Source organism: Nicotiana attenuata, unplaced genomic scaffold (genome assembly GCF_001879085.1).
Source record: "Nicotiana attenuata strain UT unplaced genomic scaffold, NIATTr2, whole genome shotgun sequence".
Taxonomy (NCBI): Eukaryota; Viridiplantae; Streptophyta; class Magnoliopsida; order Solanales; family Solanaceae; genus Nicotiana; species Nicotiana attenuata.
Genome location: NW_017671407.1, coordinates 53,554 through 73,048, shown reverse-complemented (window position 1 = coordinate 73,048; position 19,495 = coordinate 53,554).

Sequence of the window (19,495 nt, the reverse complement as noted above, 5' to 3'; positions counted from 1 at the left end):
TTTAGCACAATCTTTTCAACTTTAGTGGTAATGCACTGCATTCAACAAACCTCTAAATCTAAGTTTTATATAATGAAGCTCTAGAATGCAGTCATTTTCAAGAATGAATGGGAAAATTGGCTTATTGTGATGAATACTTTTATTGGTTATTGCACATTCACACATGTTAACATAATAGCAAATCTAACAGGGTCAGGGGAAGAGTTGGCTTTCACTAAAAGAATTACATTTTGTTGTTACTGGTATTCTACAGGTGCCTTAATTATCTTCTGGTCTTCTTATTGACCTATTTTTTCCAAATGGTTTACATCATCATGGATTACGTTTTTCCTGTCTTCCCTTGGATGGACTGCTTGGTCAGCAAAGTAACAGACATTTAGCTATATAGATGACCAATTTAGTCATTAGTAAACCCGAAGTCAATGAAGGTACTACTGTGGAGAAATTGAAACCTTTGCTTATTAGAACAACTTGCTCTGTTCCCTGCCAATTCGTGACAAATTTAGCATTATGCTACGAAGGGTACACATAGAAGTTCCATTTTTCCAGCCTATTGGAGCTCCTCCAAAGCCTTTTGATCATCATTTGGTTATTATTCTAGTCAGTATTGGTGGTTTGATATTGCTCTTTGCTTCTTCTGTTAACTGCAAAAGCAATAGATGGTTAGACAGCCTTTTTATATAGTTTGTTAAGATATACAAATTATAAGTCCATGTTCAACTGAATATTATACAAGGGGTACTTTGGTCTTCTCCAAAATTTTACTGAAAGCAAGAGCAACTTCACCGGTGGTGCAATATAAGAATTCCTCGGTGCATACATACCAGCAATTAATTTGTCTTCCGTCTGCTTCTCTTCATCTTCTTTCTTTACCCACTTCATCTTCAGATTTCTTTTTATGTCAAGTTTATCGATTTGGCTGCTACTTTTGACATCACGGATTATTGGTGTCACACCTCCTTTTTCACTACACCAGCAAGGGCGTAAAGGAGTTTTTCCACTTAAAGGACAATCGAAAAGGGATTTGTTATTTATTAAGTTTCAGAGTCGCCACTTGGGAGATTCATGGTGTCCCAAGTCACCGGTTGAATCCCGAATCGAGGAAAATATGACTCTGTTTAACAGTCCGCGATCCAGAAATCCGAGTAAGGAATTCTGTTAACCTGGGAGAAGGTGTTAGGCACTCCCGGATTCCGTGGTTTTAGCACGGTCGCTCAACTGTCATATTTGGCTTAATTATTTGATTTTAATACATGTTTTGACCTATGTGTTTTTTTATTTTGAACCGCTTTATTATTATTATTATTATTTTTTAGAGAATTGCAACGTCGTGAAAACACGTCTCGAACCACGTCACATAAATGCACCCGCGGTTTTTGACACATTTCGACTTCGTTGAGATTTGGATTTGGGTCACATAAATGTGCACCCGTATTTAGGAAGGTAAAATTGTTTAAAGTGCGTGCCTAAAGAGACTATCGCGTTATTATCTTTGGGGAAAGCCGTGAAATTCGCTAAACGGCCCATCCCGGAGTCTAAGTATTTATGTAAACATTTATCGAGGGCCCCGCAATTTATGTGTTTTGTTTGGCGAGGCTCATCTCATTTTTATTCAAAGGCTGATCCTAAAGCGACTATGATTTTTCTAATTATTTTGTCTCTAAAAACACAAGAAAAAGTCCTAAATAATTTGTTATTGGGCTGAGGTAAACCAGGCATTGGCCCAGGTCCAAATGTGAAGGAAATGAACTCTGAACCTGGGCCTGCGCAGCAGATGGCCTGAGGCCCAAACGCTTGGGAATAGGTTGTTATATCCCTGACCCTTTAAACTCAATTGAACCACAATTAAATTAAACAAAGGTTTGTTGGAATTACTTCAAATTACTCTAGATGTGTTCCAACAGTTGGCAATCACGGAAAAATAATACTCACGCACTCGAACTACTGAAGCAATGATCCCTCACGAACTCTAACTGGACTAAATTCGAACAGGTTAACTAACTCAAGCCAGTCTAAGTGATGATGCATAATTCAATTCAAGTAAACTATTGATTTGAACCGTTAACCTAAAGTTATTAACACTTACATATTAACGAAGATATGAATTGCTGTAGCACAACACAGGTTAAGTTTGAAATTAAACTAGATTTCAAAATCAAACCCAAATCCAAATGTTTCTGATTCTTCTTTTAAAAACCGAAATAACTTTGAGCTAAACAGGTACTAGCTATGTGAAAACTATAACTAGATGATTCCAAGTTTAAATAATCCAAAACAAACAATGAAATGCATATGAAGGCCCACTGAGATTCTTCATCACACTAGCAACCCAAGCTCAACCAATCACATTTCCAGGAGCACGTCTAATTATTTTAACAGTCCACTAATTAACAGTCCTAGTTATACAAATCATGTAAAACTAAATTAAACTACTACATAGCAATCAACATGTGTCTAGGTGTTGACAAGTTATCAATCCAAACGAGTACATCATCGGGCAGCCAAGTCGTGAATGAATTTTATTTCGACTTCAACTCAGAGTTACATCAATTGAAGGTGTGTACCTGGATGTGAAAATATAATGAAGAAGAGGAGATCAGCGGGAGTAATAACTTGCAGCAACAACAGAAATTTAACAGGATCACAACCAGTAGTAATTGGAATAAGTTTTGACCCAAAAATAGTTCCTCAAAGACCAGAGATGATTTATAGAATTTTAGCACACAATCAGATGACCAAAGCAGTTCACTGAACCCACAGCTTAACCCCAAAGCTAGTTCGAATAAGCTCAAATGGCTTCCAAATGGACTCAGAATCAAATCAGACCAACACAGCACCCAAATTGATCCTAAATGCCTCAAACTGAACCCAAAATCTACTCGAACACCAACCAGAAACACTTTTGCACTTCGATTACCAGAGATTAAGCTAGGAAAATCCAATCAATAGCTAACAGTTGTTAATCACTTAGAATTTTAATGAAACAGTAATATTTTTTGGTTTTTCTATTGTTTTTGTTGTTTTTGGTTTTTCGAAGAGCTAGATCTAAAACGAAAATCAAATCTGAAACTCAGATTTGCAGAAAGGGGTTTTTTGGGGGGAGACTTTGGTGGCTCCCAAAACTTGTTCCTTAAGGCATTGGCATGCCTTTTTATAGGCAAAATGGGGCAGCCCTCAGATTTTCAGTTTTCTTTTTTAGTCCCTCTTTTATTTTCAGATTAGTCCTCTATTTATTGACTTGTTTCTCAAGTTAACTCACTTATATTCTGAAATTTACCTTAAAACCCACATCTAGAAGCTTCTAGGAAGTTCTTACTAGATTCCCTACCCTTGAATTGCCTATCTTACCCTTATTTTGGTTCTGAAATTACTAATCCTTAACAAACCAGCCCATTTTGTATGCCTAAACTACCCTTGATTGCCCCTGAAATTACTAACCCACCCAAATCCCTTTACCTTAGTTAAAATTTAACTATAGTTAATCCTAGTGAGTCTAAATCAGCTATAACCAATCACCAAAACTAAAATTTAACTCTAATTAATATGTAACGTTGAACCAATAAGCAGTAAACTGTTAAACAATTAAGAACCCAGTAAAATATCATATAATAACACTCAACAGACCTATGATTAAATAACATCAATAAGCAAACTACAGTACTAATTCATCAACATGAATTCAACAAGTAACGATTGAACACTAATTCATGAATTTAAACTACTATCAGTAAGAACGGAGGAGGAATCAAAAAATAAAAATTTAAATGACAAAAACACAAGTACTGATTACTGCCTAAAAAAAGAAAAAAGAAAGAAGAGAAAGAGCATAAGGAAAGGATGAACAAATTAACAGAAACAGAGAAAAAAAATATATTCAAACTAACTCAAGAAATAGGAGAAGCTCACCTATGCAAGGTCGAACGGGATTGGAAACTCGATTCGAGCCTCGGAACAATGTTAAGCATTTGTTCTTCTCAAAGAACAAACGAAAATATTGCTTCGTGACTCAAATCCCATATCAGACTCAAGAAATCGAGCAAAAATGAATTTCTAGGGTTCTGCCGGCTCTATGATTAAAAATTCGAGCCGTTTTAATGATGTTCAAAGGAATCTGGTTGGATATTAGGAATGAGGAAGGTTAAAGGATGCTATGGTGTTATTTTGGAGTCATTTGGAGCCGCCGCCGTGCACGGTGGTGGCGGCGCCTAGGGTTTGGTAGATTTGAGGAGATTGGGTAGGATTTGAGACAGACTAAGGGTGGATTTGGGGAGAGGGGAGTGAGGAGAAGAGATGGGGTAATTTTGGGCGTGATTGGAGCATCGCCGCCGGCGAAGGCGATTTCCGGCCGGCGGCAGACGGCGGAGGAACGACGGACTGACGGTGGGTAGCGGTGGGGGACAGTGGTGTTACAAAGGGTACGAGGAAGGGGATCTGATCTAGGGTTAATGGAGAAATTCGGACAGTTTTATTACAAAAACAAAAATCACTCAGGACCGTTAGATTTGGGCGGACGAACGGCTTGGATTGAGTGGCTATAAACGACGCCGTTTTGGGCGTCTTTGGACCGGATCAGGGGTTGGGTTGGGCTGTCTTGACCAGATTTGAGGGGTTGATTGGGCTAGAGTTGGATTTGGCCCAATACAAACTGGCCTGATTCTTTTATTAATTCACTCTTTCATTTGTTTTTTTATTTATTTATTTGTTTTATATATTTCTTTGCAAAATTAAAACTAACCAGACCTATTTTAACTCCCAAATTTAGACTAATTAATTTTCTAAAAATAAACTAAATCCTAATTTGAAAGGAAACTAAACAAAAAGTGAAATTAAAAGAACAAAAAATGTAAAAGATTTATTTTTTGTTGTTTTCTCTCTTATTTTAGTAATATTAATTAACTAGCAAAACTAAAAATGTAAAATCGAATTCTAAATGCAAATGCACTATTTTTGTAACCTTTTTATGAACTATGGCAACTAAAAATGCACACAAAAATGCAAACAAGACACAAAATCATGCAATTAATTCAAAAATTCAAATACTAAAAGAAAAAAAAAATCTACTTCTAATGAATTCTATAGGAGTAGTTTAAGCGTTGCAAAAACCACGTGCTCACAATTGGAAGTTTTATCTAAAGCTTCTCTCAATTACATAGCTAAAGTTAAAGATAAGTCTTCAGTAGAAATGATTGCCTCCTCAAAGTTAAAATAGGTTCTGAGCAGATTTGTTCAGAAGTGTAACAAACTTTTGTCCCTTTCATGTTATTTGCAGTATTTATTGATCTAATATTGTTCTTTTTGTTTAATGTGCAGTAGGTATTACTTATAGTTGTATAAAGATAACAAAAAATCAAGTCATTTTGTCTCTTACCCACTAAATTTTCCTCCTATTGTTTCTCCGTGTTAAGACTTTGCAGGCGGAAACTTTTTACGTCGAAGGAGAAATTTCTCTACCTGAGCATTTCAACCGATTTTACCTGCTAGGTTGTTCTGAATGTAACCATCTTGTTCGGAGCAAAATAAAAAGGGAGATTCAATGCATAAACTGCAGATTGCCACGAATGTTAATTCCAAGGTAACAACTACAACTAATAAGATTATGTCATTTTCAATATTTGATATTGTATGCCATCCATTGTACCTCAACTAAAATAATTTACAACATACCACATCATAGGTGCCACTTTGAGGTAGAAATTACAGACGAAACTGGCACAGCAACAGCAACAGTGTCTGAAGGCTTGGGCGAAAGAATGTTGTCAATGACAGCTGAACAAATATATGATATCACCAGTGTTAAGGTACATACGCATACAACATTGCAGTTAACATAAGTCAACAAAGTTAATATAATACTCTGATATGATATCCATTATTTTTACTATCTGTTTGCAGAATGAGTTATTCCGTGTTGCCCATATCAATCAACTACTTGCAGATAAATTGTTCAGAGTTCAGCTACAAAGGTCATCATCTAGAACACTAGACAAAAATGCAGGTTCTCTAGTTCTTTTATCACAATGAAAAACGAACCATGTTTCTACCAGAAGAGTCAACATCTGCGAGTGGTACCGACAGAATTATGGAAGAAGAGCCAATACTTGTGACTGATGCAAAAGCAATTAAGAAACGAAAAAGGGAACCAAGTACTCTACCACAGCCACAGTCAAGGTTAGAAACTCAAATACCATATTTTACCATGTACTAATGTTCTTAGAATGAATATTTTATTTGTACAGATTGTCGAGGCAGTGATGTTCGCTCAAACGGTATGCAATGTATAGACACATTTTGACAACATTTTGCCAGATCATACCGATCTTTTAACAAAGTTCAGATATTTGGCCGCCTTAACAAAGTGTTCCACATTTTTTGCGTAAATAGTTATCAGTAGCGTATGCCTATGTTTTTGAAGGCAATTGGTATTATTTTTGGATATTGGAGCGGCCTCCAGATGTTGTACATACCAGTTTGTTTATTGAAATGTAGAAACTGAATGTAATGTTGCTGTATATCTTGTCTGCTTGACATCAATGTTACAAACATGCTCTTCTATGCAAAGATTCAGTAATTGCTATGAAGAATGTATCTTTAGTGGATTGATTGAGGCTAGAATTGTACATTGCTGAACTTTGCAATGTGCAGCCTGTTCATACAAGTCACTTGCTTATAAAGGAACTCTTTCCCAATGGCACTCTTTAGCTATAAGAAGTACATGGTTGAGTTTGATAAATTTGTGACGCTATTATACATTGTCTTTGATAGATATGATCTGACTTTCCAGTATCATTGATACATGACAAGACACTCAATTGCTGTAAACTACTCTTTGCAAATAAGTGCCTCGATTAAAGCTTTTCAGGGGCTGATCTGGCTAAGATATTGATTTATTATATTTTCATTTGTAGCGACTTGAGACACAACTGTCGGATTAGTGTTTAATCGCTTGGTTATATCGCCAGAGTTATCTCAAATTTTCCCAGAATGGTGATTTTGTACCGTGTATTTCGGCCAAAAATGTCATGCTTCAATTTTATCGGGATAATTTTTGGTTTAAGTGCAAATTAAAGTGTGGCTGGAGTCACATCCAATAGGCCCTAGAAAAGTTGAATGGTTTTGGTCTCTCAACTGTACTACTGCAGTTACCTGAATTCTTTTCCTTCACCACCAAGATGAATATTTTTAAGTTATTGTGTTGGTTCTGAAGAACCTCCAAATGAGAAACACAATAATAATATAAAATAAACATAAAATGCCATCTTAGCAGAGCCTCAAAAACCAATTACTAAAGCTATAAACAGGAACTACACAAAGCAGTGTAATCCGTTATAATTACAAGTGAAAGACAACAGAGTTCCTAGCCCTTAACATCTCACAGACCATAGAAATATATTAATCACAAAGGTACGATCTACAATAGAAAGCCACATAACTAAACACCACTAGCTTGTCTACTCTACAGTAATAAATCAGGCATATAGGGAAAGTTCTCAAAAAAGAAAACTACATCAGACTCTTTCACTTTCCTCTTTAATCATTGCCGCTATCCATCCTAATTACCATAATTCTTGTTTTGATACACTTGATTTTTATGGAATTGAAGAGTGTGTCAAGGTGAAGAATTGTCCTTTAACAATATTATGTCGTAAATCTGCTAGAGCTTCTTTTTGATATTAGCTTCTTTTTATGTTAGTTTTATCTCGGCAATGATAAAACGCAAAACTTCTTTCGTATTGCAAGTACTCCTGCTTGGAAAATGAACCAATCTTACAAGTGATTCTTATGTTGCCATGATACTCTTTACGCTATCAAACAATATTTACCGAAATAAAACACACTCTAATCCAAAGTGTTGGGGCCCGGGCCGATCCCATCTAGTATGTATACATACAGATAATGTTGCCAAATAGAATTAAGTGGCACCCAACTCAACAAAATGGCGTTTGATGTCGCTTGGAGAGGTTCTGGTTTGTCTTCCAAGCGACGGGAGTTCGATCCTAGCTTTAAGCACATTAATAATTTTTCCATCTCATGCATTTAATTGGGAGACCACACTGTTTTTTCTTTCATTTTCTTTACTATTGACTATTTACATTTAATTAATTCTTCTATGCTTTTATCTTTATTAATTCTTGGTAACTTGGTTAAAAACTAACTTGGTTAAAATTCAAAATAGAAGAAATAAGAATGAAACAATAAGTATTCAAAATAAGTTGACATTCATTATTATTTTTATTTTTCAGCTAGTCCAATAAATGGCCCTCTATAGTTTTTTGTATACGTAATAAGTTATTGGTTGTAAAATACACATTCAGTATTAGTCAGTTTTAGACCTTACATTGTTACTTAATTATTCATTTTTTTCCTAGAAGCTATATGACCTAGCCGTTCATTCCAATAACTATAAAGGAAAGATACAATTTTTTTTAATTAGTGTTAATTTGATTATTGTTTGAAGAATTATAGCAAAAATATATAACAATTTCGATCATGTTAGATGTAATATTATGTCCCAAAAAATGTAACGACCCGACCGGTCGTTTGAGCTTTTGCGCTTTGATCGCCAGTTCTCGGGCATGACTTGTCCCGTGTAATGTATTATGACTGATGTAGATCGTTGGTTTTGGTTTCAGGAAAAATCGGAATGAATTTGAAAGAACAGTCTCAGTTGAAAGCTTTAAATTTGAAAGATTTGACCAAGATTTGACTTATTTGTATATGAACTCGGATCGGAATTTTTATGATTTGGTTAGCTCCGTTGGGTGATTTGGGACTTAGGAGCGTGATCGGAATGCATTTTGGAAGTCCGTGGAAGGCTTAGGCTTGAATTGGCGGAAGTGAAATTTCGGCGTTTTCCGGTAGATAGGTGAGATTTTGATATAGAGGTCGGAATCGAATTTGGAGAGTTGCAGTAGCTTCGTTATGTCATTGGGATGTGTATGCAAAATTTCAGGTCATTCGAATGTGGTNGTGAAGATTAGGTTGAATTTGCGAAGTTAGTATTTTGGAGATATCCGGTTGATAGGTGAGATTTTGATCCGAGGGTCGGAATGGAATTCCGAGAGTTTCTGTAGCTTCGTTGTGTCGTTTATGATATGTGTGAAAAATTTTAGGTCATTCGGACGTGGTTTGGTTGGGTTTTTGATCAAAAGCGTGTTTCGGAAGTTTTTAGAAAACTTAGGCTTGAATTCGATGAGTTTTGGGTAATTTGATGTTGTTTGAGGTGTTTTGATGATTGGAACAAGTTTGAATGAGGTTTAAGGATGTGTTGGTGCTTTTGGTTGAGGTCCCGGTGGCCTCGGGTGAGTTTCGGATGGTCAATCGGACCATTTTTGAAGTTTAAAAGTTGCAGATTTTGGGAGTTCAGGTGTTGCAGAAATTAACCCTTCGCGTTCGCGAGGGGTATGTCGCGTTCGCGTAGAAGGATCTTGGGATGGACAGAGTTTAGCCTTCGCGTTCGAGGGTTGGCGTTCGCGAAAGGCTGGGAGCTGATGCTTCGCGTTCGCAGGAGGTCATTCGCGTTCGCGTATAAGGATTTAGGTCCAGGAGCAGTTGTTCTTCGCGTTCGCGTATGTGGGACTGCGTTCGCGTAGGTGTATAAGTCTAGAGCATCGCGTTCGTATAGTATAGGTCGCATTCGCATAGGGTTGATTTTGGGAAATTAAAAGATGTGCTTCGCTTTCGCGAGGCTGTGGTCGCGAACGCGATGAAGGAAGTTCAGAACTGGGCAGAAAGTTTATAAAACATTTCATCCGTGATTTTGAGTCATTTTTCCTCCATAGCTGAGCATTTTGAGAGCTTTTTGAAGGTGATTAAAGAGGGATTCAAGGAGGATTGATTGGAGGTAAGATTTTTGAACCTAAAACGTGATTTAATGTGAAATTAACCTAGAAATTCATGGAACTTAAGCTAAACATGGAAGAAACTAGGGCTTGAGATTTTGAAATTTGATTTGGGGATTTGAAGGACCAATTGGGGTCGGATTTGAGAACTTTTGATATGTATGAACTGGTGAGGAGATAAGGAACCCGTTGATGTGAAAATTTCTGAGTTTTGAGAAGTGGGCCCGGGGCTCGGGTTTTGGTAATTTCGGGATTTGTGCCCGTTATTGATTGTTTTCGCTTGGGCTTTGTTCCCTTAGCATATTGTGACGTATTCGTTCTGATTTTGGATAGATTCGACGTGCGTGGAGGCCGATTTTAGGGGCAAAGGCATCGCGAGCTAGAGATTTCGCCGGTTCGAGGTGAGTAATGATTGTAAATGATAACCTGAGGGTTTGAAACCCCGAATTTGCACATCGTAGTACTATGGAGGTGAGGCACACGCTGGATGATGAGCGTGGGGTCTTTTACTACTGGGGATTGTGACTTGGTCCGTCCCGATTGATGATTCTACCGCATATTTGACTGAAACTTATTTGTTATCATCATGATTTGGGCTGATTGCCATATTTGGGCTTCGTGCCAATTATTTGAACCCTTCGGGGATTTTTCATCACTGCTTCCTCACTGTTTTGACTTACTACATGAACTCAGTCCTGTTGATATCTACTGTTTTACAAACTCAGCCACTTTTACTCAGATTTGAAACTCAAATGATATTTCTAAATGATGTTTTGGCTGAGAACTACTATTTTACTAATGCCCGAGGGGCTTGTGATAATTTTCGGACTGAGGGAGGCCGAGGGCCATATGTGAGGATATGCTGAGTGATATGAGGCCGAGGGCCTGAGATACATTTATATGCCACGAGATGGCTTGAGTGATGTGAGGCCGAGTGCCGAGTGCCGAGAGATGATGCCACGAGGTGGCTTGATATTGCGCTTGGGCCTTAAGGGGCCCTTCCCGGAGTCTTCACACCCCCAGTGAGCGCCGTCGACGATATATGGATCGGGCTGCACGCCGCAGCCATTACTATATGATACTATTCTGAGAGTGATCTGAGAGAGAGGGAGCCCGAGGGGCTGAGAGTGTTCTGAGAGTGAGTCCAAGGGGCTGGTACTGTTTTGAGATATTGCCCGAGGGGCGAACTTCTATGTGTTCATCTTTCATATTTACTTGTCATTTTGCCTGTTATACTGTGGTATTTGTGCGCGAGGGGCAGATTTTCTGTGCTTATCGGCACTAACTATTTTGCGATCATTGTGTAACTGTTGAGCAAGGTCATTTTCGAAAGAGGTTTTAAACTGAGCTATGGTATTTTTAAAGATTTCACAGCTTCACTGCTTTTTCTCAAAGGATTTTACACTGCTTCTATACGGCATGTCGGTTGCTATACGTGATTTCTTACTGCTCAGTTGTTATTTACCTTTTTTACTCACTAAGTTGGAGTACTCACTTTACTCCCTGCACCTCGTGTGCAGATGCAGGTATTTATTCGCTCGGTAGCGGGTTTTGGCAGATCGGAGGCAGAGTTATAGGAGTTTAGCGAGGTGACTGCCGGCGTTCGCAGCACCGCTTTTCTCTCTTTCGTTCATTATTCCTGTTTTGTATATTTTAGACCTTGTAGTTGTATTTACACTCTAATATATACTCGTGACTTGTGACACCCCGGTTTGGGCTGTGTTGGGTTGTACTTCCGCTAATTAATATCATTAAGTCATGTTTATACTGCTTATGAACTGTTTAACTGTTTCAAAAGGATGAATTAGGTTAGTTGGCTGGCCTTGTCCCCACGAGTGGCGCCATCACGATTGGGTCTGGGTTTAGGTCGTGACAAGTTGGTATTAGAGCCTAGGTTACATAGGTCTCACGAGTCATGAGCAGGTTTAGTAGAGTCTCGCAGATCGGTACGGAGACGTCTGTATTTATCCTCGAGCGGCTGCAGAACCTTTAGGAAAACTTCACATTCTTGAATTCTTATCGTGCGTCCTTGATTCATCTTGAAAAGTAACTCTTGAAATTCCTTCCACGCATTCGTATGCGCGCATGAGCGCTCAGTATCAGATGTGCCTTGATGGCAATCGAGGGGCGAGATGTGATCTCTGTGAGTTAATGTTGGGCCAGTCTGGAGGACTTGAGGCCAGATCTTTGCCTATGGCTTGAGCACCGAGGTGCTGATTGTGTGAGCAAGTGTTCTGAACTTATATGTTCGGTATTGTCCCTATTAGTGGGAGTGTCGGGTGGGTAACTATGTGACGAGTATGTTGTGACTGCAAGATGTATTCTATGAATTGGAAGCGGCGAGTTATGGGTGTGTGAAGAATCTTTTCATGTTTCCCAGTTGATGGTGAAGTAAATTTCATGTTGCGGTATGAGTTCGGACTCAGGAAGACTAAGTGACTGTGTAATGTGTATGACGGTGGAAGGTATACAGAAATGTTATATTGAGGCGAAGCAGGTGGGTTATCTCCTGCGGAGTGTTCTGAAGTGGTGTGATCCTTATGTGTATGTTAGAAGATCTCATGTGTAATTGAAAAGTACGTGTTGAAATTTGAAATTTCGGGTCGCTTAAGAGAGTGGGCTTAACTGTTGCGGGGATGAATGCGAGATTTGCGGAAGATTTACAGTACTAGATGATTGGTGTTTTCACAAGCTTACAAATGATTTGAGTTTAATCTCACTATGGTATTGTGGCATCAATAGAGTAAAAGTGTTATGAGTTATTGAGTGTATCTCGATCTGTGGCTTCGAGCCAAGTGGGGGAGTCTGCTGTGAGCAGTCGATTGCACGGTTAGGTGCTATGTTGGTTCCAGTTTGAGGTGTACGAGTGAATTAGCTATGACTTGCGGGAATTGAGACCGAGAATGGCTCGAGTAAAGGAAGATATCGACAAAGGTTACATTATGTTTCATGGGGAAGGAGAAATCACGGGATGTCTTGAGTTGTCATTGGTAAAAGATGCTCGGTGCATAGAGCAGGAGGTTGCTTGGTTGTATTGAGATGAGGCTACATTTGGCCGTATCAGAATGCTAATGAGGCACAGGGTGTTCGGTTCTTTTGATCGGGCTAATTGCGGTTTGAGTAGAGTGGATGACTTGCGAGAATGGTTCTAATGTGTTCAAGATTCTACATATAACAATTGGGTATTGTGAAGTTGCATATGTGGCCAGAAACTGAGTTTTCATTGGAAGAAGTCAAGACTTGTGGTATTTGCTGTATATTGTGGATTCTATGTGTCAGTATCAGGAAGTCTCTTCGGAGTAAATTATTTTGAAGGTGGAGCTTTTAGGGATATTTAAGAGAGTATTCAGCGGCCTATGAGTTTTAGACGGTGTGGTTTTGTGCTTGGGTTTCGTGTGGTAAGTCTAGGTTGAGAAATTGTGATGTTATAGCAAGAAGGAATATCAAGTTGAAGGTGAGTCACAAGGGAACTCGGATAGATGGGATAGCTTGGTAGTAGGCCGGATTGGCATGGTAATGGATATGATCGGTTCTTGAGTGCTTATGAAGCGGCGGGTTTCCACAGGTGTTTCGTGGCAATACTCTTAGGTTTGGATTGCTTGTAGCTTGGTTGAGTTAGAGGGAGTCAGTTCTGATGGTTCGGTTTTGTGCAAAAGGGGATTCGTAGAGTTTTTCATAATTTCTACCATGGTTAGAGATGTGTGATTTCTGCTGGCATGAGGAGCATGAGATGTATAGTGATTTTCTCCTAGATGGGATCAAATGGAAAGTTCTTGACTAGTTGAGTATATATTTGATTGTGGCTTGGAAGGGATTATGAAGTTCTCATACTTATCACAGGATGGCATGGTATATGTGGTATGTTGTGTAGGGTTGAGATTGGCATGGGTAAGGTCACAGTTCAGTTCTGAAAGGAAGGTTATAAATTCTTAGACAGCATGACAGTTTCAGATGATTAGGTAAATGATATTACTAAATGGTGTGTCTTGACAAGGGTATAAACTTCAGAAAAAGGGCAATGTGTTTGAATTAAGGATACTTCATTAGTATTGTGGCACTCTCTTGTTGGATCGACTGTTGATATTCAGGTTGGCTCGGTAGCACAGAAGAATTATAGGAGTATCCCTCATGGAATAATCGAGTATCAGATGTGTGTTAGATGTTCGGGCAGTGTAGCTGGGATCAGATATGGCGATTCGCGTGATTTATGGATTGAGAGACTGAGAGTTTCCGTGATTAAATGGCTTTGTGGTTATGGACCGTGAGAAAATAGCTAAGGTTAGTCAGAGGGTAGTATGTGCCATGATTCAGTCATTGCGAACCTTCAAAGAGTTAATTATCTATTGTGGGTGACCAGAGTTGATTTGGGGTTCATTGGTAGGTCCATCATGGATGTGTGTTCTGCACCTGGTCAGATTTGTTTACTCCAAACTGCTACTGTTGAGAGATGTGCCATTCGATTGTTGTTGAGCTTATTCGTGATATGTGAGTTACCCTCTTGTGTTACGAGGAGTTGATATTTGGTGGTTATATGCACAAATGCTGCGGTTTCAGTGGGGCTTCATAGCCGGATTTGAATGAGATGGGTATTTGGGTGTTGCATGATTTGTTGCACATTGGATATGTTCCTTCGTGCTGGTGTGTCATTGCGTCATTTGCTTCTCCATGGTTATGGTGGTTCAGTTTTGGGTGCTAGGCATCAAATTGGCTTGGTTGATGGTTTTGGGCATAGTGACTTGAGGTGTTTCATGTGGAGCAGTGTTTGGATAGGATCGCGCATTGTAGCGAAGCTACGTGGAGATATGACCTTTCGGGTTAGATTCGTGTATTCTATTTCTATGATGTGAGACGGGTTCTCAGCCTTGTGTTGTGATGGTATTGGTGAGCTTGTGGTACAGCTCTCTCATCTGAGTCATTTTCATGGTTTGAGTACGTTCAGATCGTTGCTTATTAGTGCGCGGATTGCACGAGTTGTGGCTTTAGATTGTATTGGTGTGTCATGTCACCTGAGTAGTTGTGTTGAAATCAGATGAGATTGTTGGGATCTAGAATGAATACAAACGGTTTCGGTTTCAGCATATTGGAGGGGTATATTGAGGTTCTACTCAGAAATTTGCTATGGTTGTTGCCAAAGGAGAAGTGGCTTCATGAATGGTTGACCTGAGGAATGGTTATGGCTTACTGTGTGTTTTATTTATATCTGGGAGTATATGAAAGTGTTAGGATGAGACTTTAGTGATAAGAGGTAAGGACTTGGCGATAGGGCTACCTAACATCAAGTTCAAGGATGACAAAGTTTGTGAGGCCTGTGCAAGGGGGAAGCAGGTAAGATCATCCTTCAAAAGCAAGAAAATGGTAAGCATAACCAAGACGTTGGAGCTGGTCCATATGGATCTCTGTGGTCCAATGAGAACCTTGAGCAGAGGTGGAAAGAAATATGTGATGGTACTTGTTGATGATTATTCTAGATTTACCTGGGTACTATTTTTAACATCTAAAGATGAAGCATTTTTCATGTTTACTGCTTTTTTTAGAAAAACTCAGAAACAACTTGGTAATCAACTTGCATCCATTAGGTCTGATCATGGAACTGAATTTGAAAATGCTATGTTTGCTGAATTCTGTGATGAGCATGGTATAGATCATAACTTCTCTGCCCCTAGGACTCCTCAACAAAATGGAGTAGTTGAAAGAAAGAACAGGACTCTTGAAGACATGGCTAGGACTATGCTTCTTTCTAGTAAACTGCCCCACAGCTTCTGGGCAGAGGCTGTAAACACTGCATGTTACATTATCAATAGATGCATGACTAGACCTCTTGTAGAGAAGACTCCCTGTGAGTTACTTAGAGGGAGAAAACCAAATATATCCCATCTTAGGGCATTTGGATGCAAGTGCTTTGTGCAAAATAATGGAAAAGACTCCCTAGGTAAGTTTGATCCCAGAAGTGATGAGGGAGTATTCTTGGGATATTCTTCATATAGCAAAGCATATAAAGTGTTCAATAAAAGAACTTTGTGCGTGGAAGAAAGTGTGCATGTAATGTTTGATGAAACTAACATTCTTTCTGAGAGACAGGAACATGAAGATGAAGCCATTGGACTGGTAAAGGATTTGACTGAAGTCTCAGCACAAGTTAAAGTGGCACCAAAAGAAGGAACAGGTGATGGAACAGGTTCTTCCATCCAGGGCAACCTGACAGGGGGAACTGTTCAAAGAATAATTGAGACTAATCCCCTAAAAGAACCTGTTCATGACCCTGTTCCTCAGCAACAGAACATGGGAGAAACATCTAGCAGAAATCAGTTGGTTGTGAAACCTCACAAGTATCAAAGTTCTCATCCTATTGAGAACATAATAACTGATCCAACATCTGGAGTCAAAACTAGATCACAATTAAAGAATTTGTGTGCTTTTAATGCCTTCCTATCTCTTATTGAACCTAAAAATGTTAAGGCTTTGCAGGATGCAGATTGGGTGAATGCAATGTCAGATAAACCAATCAGTTCGAGAGAAGTCAAGTTTGGCATCTAGTTCCAAGACCCAAGGACAGATCAGTTATTGGCACAAAATGGGTCTTCAGAAACAAACTTGATGAAGATGGAACAGTTACAAGAAACAAGGCAAGACTGGTGGTCCAAGGTTACAGCCAAGAGGAGGGTATATATTATGATGAGACTTTTGCTCCAGTTGCAAGACTAGAGGCAATAAGACTCCTCATAGCCTTTGCAGCACACATGGAATTCACTCTCCATCAGATGGATGTCAAAAGTGCCTTCCTGAATGGCTACCTGAAAGAAGAGGTGTTTGTGAAACAACCTCCAGGGCTTGAGAGCAAGGAATGTCCTGAGCATGTGTACAAATTAGACAAGGCTCTCTATGGACTCAAGCAGGCTCCTAGAGCATGGTATGAACGACTGTCCAAATTTCTGCTTGAACATGGCTACAAAAGAGGTAAAATTGACAGTACCCTATTCTTAAGGGAAAAAGGTAAGGATCTCCTTGTGGTACAAATATATGTTGATGACATAATCTTTGGGGCCACCACTGATAAACTAAGTAAGGATTTTGCAAAATTAATGGGGAGTGAGTTTGAAATGAGTATGATGGGTGAGCTTAACTTTTTCTTAGGCTTATAGATCAAACAAAGCCCAAATGGAACCATGATCCATCAGCAGAAGTGTGCAAAAGAGCTGATCAAAAAGTTTAAAATGGATGAATCAAAGGAAATAGACACCCCCATTGCAACTGCCACTAAATTAGACATTGATGAACCTGGTTCATCAGTTGATCAGAAGTTGTATAGGGGTATGATTGGTTCACTCTTGTATCTTACAGCCAGCAGACCTGCTGAAAGACCTGGTGGAACCAGGAATGATGACATTAGTGGATGCTTTAGCTGCTCAGGGATGGAAGGACATGGTTCTTCAGATGGATGGTAGGCTAGCCAGAAATGAGCTAATTGAATTTATGGCAAATGTTGCGGTTAAGGAAGCATTGTTAGTGGCCTGGTGAAAGGAGTCCAAGTGCAGTTTGATACAAAGAAACTGGGAGAGATCCTGGACATACCCTCTGAAGGGTTTGATGACTATACAAGGCAAAGGTGGCCATGCCTGGACTCTGTCCCCACTGCTCTTGCAATCACCAGGAGGTTTTGTGATTCAGAAGATGTGAATGAAGCTAGGGCTGTGCAGAAAAGTGAAATGAGGCCTGAGCACAAGGTCATGTTTGAATTTGTCAACAAGTGTTTATTGCCCTGACAGGAGAGAAGGCACATTGCTAATTACATGGATCTAGTTCTTATGGAGTGCCTGGAGAGAGGAAAACAAATCAACTGTCCTGCCTTTATTATCAAGCTGCTAGACAGGGTCATAAATGGCTCCAAGGCTCATGCTACTCCCTATGGCTTTATTCTAACCACAGTTCTAAACAGGCTCAATGTGCCTCTGAAGAAATGGGAAATGGCCTCGAGCAAGGATCACTTTGGCATCAATACTCTTCTTGCTTGTGACTATGCAGTCAATGCCATCCCACATGAACATGGTTCATCCCAGAAGACACCCATCAACAACAAAGTTAGGCTCTGGTTTAGGAATGTGCAACCAAGGATGCTGAAATAGCTAGGCTCAAGGCTCGTGTGATTGAAGTGGAATCTGAGAGGGATGGTCTCAGAACTGAGCTTGCCAAAGAAAACGAGAAGAATAATGGAATTCTTCATAACATGCTGAATCTTCTCCAAACCCAAACCCAACCCTCTAGTTCCTCCAAGCCTTAGGACTTCTAGTTTTTGTCGCCTGAACTTGTTTAGTACCTCAGTTACCCAGATTAGGGACTTTTCTATATTTTGTTTTTGCTCATGGTTTGGATGTTTTTCTTTCTTTTTGTGGATTGTTGGTGGAAACATATCTCTGTCAATGATAACTACTGTCTTACTCTTGTTCAATGATTAATCTGTCCTTAATAGTTTAATATGTTTGCTTGATTATTGATGATTGCACCATGATTGCACTTGCAGTTGCCCTAGTGGCCATGAGTACTTATTAAAATCTGGGAATCACACTTTGTATGCAACTTTTCGATAATGCCAAAAGGGGGAAGAGACATTGTGCTTTACACATTCTAAAATAAGTGATATTTATAACCTAATAAACCTGGTCCTTGATGATAAGTGAATTTTCTAAAGTTAGTACTGATGGTTAAGCTGAGTTCTTACAGGTTCCAAATCAGTAAAAAGCACAGAGTTTGTCATCATCAAAAAGGGGGAATTTGTTGGCCCAAGAACAGGTGAAGTTTTGAAGATTGACAAAAGAACTCAGGCATGGACCAGGTCCATCTTGTGAAGCACAGTCATGATCAACCTATACATGTGAGATGCACGTGAAGGAGATAAGACCTACTGATCAAGCTGCAATATCTCCTGATCTGATCGAAAAGGTTACATATTAGATAAGGGAAAAAAGTCTCCTTATATGAAGAGAACACCAATCTAGGATGAAGATAGTGTTAGAGTTTGAGATCATCATGAACTCTTCCACGATAGAAGAGCGGCAATTGAGTCCCAATCAAACTCTGATTACTAACCTATTAAACGTCAGTGTTGTTCTCTTTTACATGTATGCACTTACGCAGAAGTTAAACTAAATTGAGAGCAAAAGAGCAAGGCGATTTTGTAAGCAAATATGTGTGATTTGAGTGTGCACTTCTGAAGCTACTTGAACGAGATAGAAGAACTAGTTCCATTGTGTCTATCTTTTATTCTAGTTCAATTGTAGTAGGTGGTTTAAAATTGTACCTTTCAGCTTTCATAGAAGCAATTGTATTAGGTGCCTAGAGTGTTCAAGTTATAGCTAACTTGAAGTTGTCGCAACAGTTGAGGTTGTTTGCCACACGGGATTAGAGTTAATCCTTAGGTTTACAAATAGTTTTTGTAAATGATGTTTTGGCTCAGTGATTTTAGTGCAAGTTTGGGAAAATCCTACTGAGTAGTAGGTCGTGGTTTTTTCACCTTTTGAGCCAGGTGTTTTCCACGTAAAAAATCTTTGTGTCTTTTATTTTCTGTATTTATTATTCCGCAAACAGTAGTAGTTGGAACACTTAGAAGAACCAGGTTCTTCTATAATTCAGATAAGCGAAAACTGGGTACCACACAAATCACC